This window comes from Nothobranchius furzeri, chromosome 16 (assembly GCF_043380555.1).
Source record: "Nothobranchius furzeri strain GRZ-AD chromosome 16, NfurGRZ-RIMD1, whole genome shotgun sequence".
NCBI classification, from domain to species: Eukaryota; Metazoa; Chordata; class Actinopteri; order Cyprinodontiformes; family Nothobranchiidae; genus Nothobranchius; species Nothobranchius furzeri.
In genome coordinates, this window is record NC_091756.1 from 42,730,451 (window position 1) to 42,734,174 (window position 3,724).

The window sequence follows — 3,724 nt, forward strand, 5'->3', positions numbered from 1 at the left end:
GGGAGTGCTGAGAGTGCTGCACTCTTGTCTTATTACAGACAGCAGGTGCAGATGGTTATAGGCAGGTGCTCTGTTGAAAAAAAATGGAGAAGGGGGGAAAACAAACATGCACCTGGTCCCTCTGTCGTAGCAGTCTGGGGCTGCTTTTGGTTTGATTCACTTTGTTTCTTTACCGGAGAGCATCAAGGATCAAGAACTTCTCATAAAGATTAATGCAGAAGATGGAGCTAACCTGACTAGCAAAGATAAGCTCACTTCTTCTGGATTCTGACCCGCCCCCTTCTAAATCTTTTTGGTTTCAGCCTGAATGGACAGGTAGTTCTTGCGGAAACCTCTATTATCACCGGCCACCCCTCACTTACAGCTCGTTTTATGGGATCTTCAAGGACCTAGCTGAGGAAATGAGTGTTAACTGTGTGTTTGTATTGTCACAGCTCACACAGATTTGCTTTATTCATGGACTCACTTCATCTGCCAGCCAAGCATTTAATAATTGAAGGAATTATCAGGCCAGTGGATCCAAAGCCCCTCAGAAATGTGTCATGCCCCTGAGCAAAGCCTGCAGAAAAGAGAGAGAGAAAGAGGGGCTTTGCTAATTTGTACAACTCCTTGCAAAACCCCTCAGTAAAGTTCCACCTACATGCAAAGTTGCAACACAGAAGCTGATGATGCCACAAATGGCAAGCTCTGACTGGCAGAATATCAATACCTCATAACAGCGGGAGCCCGTGCATGTCAGATAAATTTATGATTCCCTCCAAATACCGCTTTCCCATTTTTCCTCCACATCAGAATGGGTGTTTTTTGATGTAGCTAGATTTCACCATGCAGTTTGGCTGGTGTCCCTTTTCACAAAGAATGTGACTGACGCAACATTAATCTCCAAACAAAGAGACTGGCACAACTACTCCACGCAATTTCAGGGCGATGAGGTGGCAACGTCAGTCTCAATTTCTCACTGCTCCTTCACAAGCTGCTCCACTTTCTTCAAATTCTCATTTAGACCAAACAAAACACTCCAGAAAGGAGGCGAAAAAGCGTCGTTTAAATCCGAAGCACACACTGGAGACCTCTTTTTTTTATCCCCCTTTTCTAAACATGGAGTCGTTGCAAAAAAAAAAATTAAATAAATAAATAAAATAAAAAAGAAACAACTTTTAAATTTGCCATAATAAGGTGTGACCTACATGGAAGAGAACCAAAGCCCAAACGCCAGCTCCGAGCGAGATGTTATGCGTGAATGTTAAGGAGGAGAGGGCTTCTCCTTCACAGACATAATTCTCTCCTGGTTGACACGCTGCACTTCCTCGGAGCATGGGTTAGAATACATACCGCATCCTTCAAGGCGAGAAGCATGCAATATTTATTTTACTGATGCACTGTTTGGTACTTTTAAAAAATGGTACCAACACCAGCCAGAGGTTGTAACATAATATAATCTCTCTGACGCTGACGTATGAAAAACATTCCTGAGCTGACATTCATGAATAATGGCAGCTGTTTGGAGAAGAGAAACTCCTAGGTCTATTTTCAAATAGGTTTCAGCTGCAGCGCTGCAAAACAACTGGCCTGCTGTTTAGGGTTTGGGGTGGGGGGGAGGTGGGGGGCCTGGAAATGCATCTTTCATGAGCACAAGAGACTGTATGTTTAAGAAAAACACATACAAACTACAGGAAGGAAGGAGGGAGAGGAGCAGGGGAAGATAATGACTTGACAACACACTTTTTGGTCATAAAAAACAAAAGTGAAAACACTGTGTTGCAGCAGGATTTCATCATGCATCAGAGAATGGAGAGGTGTCACCGTGTTCGTGATGTTTCAAAGCTGATTTCTCTCAGAGAGAACATATGGGGCATTGGTGAGGCAGATATTCACCATGTTCAGTGTGTCTGTGTCAACAAGCGACCAGGGTTCAGCGAGCGACCCCCAGGATGACTCCTGAAGGCACTCCAGACAGAGCTGAAGCTCAAGGATGATCAGTAGGAGATATGTAACTATCTGACTATAACTGCTGGTGCAGCTTCAGAAATGATTAAAAACTATTTTTTTCATTCCAGCATTTCAAACTGAAATTATGTTATTTTGAGAAATGTTGGATTTATCGCTGTTTTGTCCAGATTTGGCAACAGGGTTCACCAAACGTGCACACACACACACACACACACACACACACACACACACACACACACACACACACACACACACACACACACACACACACACACACACACACACACACACCCCACAAATTATTTTGTTTTCTACATTCAGTTGGTGGTGGCGGCCACCCTGACTCTAAACTTTCATCAGTTTCAGATGTAAACTCACTGAAGATGTTCTGACAGTTTCGTTAGAATTGCCCAGTAACTCATCAGATACTTTCCTAGAAAACACATCTCCTTCTCAACTTTCATGTGTTATTGAGGACATTTTAATCCTTGACGACTTGAGAGGGTAGTAAATTAAAGTGATGCCTGAGTGTTAATAAAGCTCAGTTTTTTATCCCCAAAAAACTCTCATCACTTAAGTCAAAAGCCTTTTTTTCACAAATCTGATAAAATTTCACACCAGTTATGAACAGAATTACTGCTTCTGAAACTCACTACGCTTCCTGTATAAAAGCAGTTGACTCTAGTTTTCCATGTCACCTTAAAACAGTAGAAATCTGATGGCCCCTTGTGTGAGCTTAAGATATGAATGTTGATGCAACATCAGAATCCTCCAGTACTCACTCCTGGTTCTGGAGAGCCAGTATCCAGCATGTTTTCCTTGTTTCTCTGCTCCAACACACTTTTTGTAGTTGAATCACCTGCAGCAGCTCACCAAGCTCCTCAGAAGCCTGTTAATCTCCTGCTGATTGAAATCAGGTGTGTTGAAGAAGGGTTAAATCTAAAATATTCTCTCTCGGACCAGGCGTGAGTATCACCACTCTAATGGAGTAAAAATAAAGATTAGATAAAGACATTTAATACCGCTAATAGAATTATTTGAAGGTCTACAATATCTATATGATATGGGATTGACTGTGGCAATTACTGATCATTTTGCTTGTATACATGGGTGTATGCTTTTCTAAATTTTGTACGTTTTATGTGATTTTTGATCAACTATGGAAAATTATTAGAGCATACTTTTGTCTTTTGTCTTCCTGACCAGATTCCCCCCAAAAATGTTCCATTTGGTTGACTTGTAATCCTCCATCACCTCCTCGACTGTTTAAACTCAAGCATCACCCCCTCATCACCACCGCTTGTGTCTATCCCCATCTGTTCCTCTGCTAGTAAAGGGAGAACAGACATGGGGTGGTGGAAAACACAAACAAGTTGGGGGACCAATCAGGATGTGATGTGGAAGCAGTGCTTGTAGTAGATAGTAGATATAGATGAAAGACTGACAGTGTTGATGGTAAAAGAAGTAAGAAAACAGAAAACCTGGGAAAATGTATCTATATTGCTGTCTATGTCTATCTTTAGTGTTCTTTCTGTCTAAATCCATCCATTTCTAATGCTGTCTCCATCTATCCTTATTGGTGTCTCTGTTTCTATCTATCTATCTATCTATCTATCTATCTATCTATCTATCTATCTATCTATCTATCTATCTATCTATCTATCTGTCTGTCTGTCTGTCTGTCTGTCTGTCTGTCTGTCTGTCTGTCTGTCTGTCTGTCTGTCTGTCTGTCTGTCTGTCTGTCTGTCTGTCTGTCTGTCTGTCTGTCTGTCTG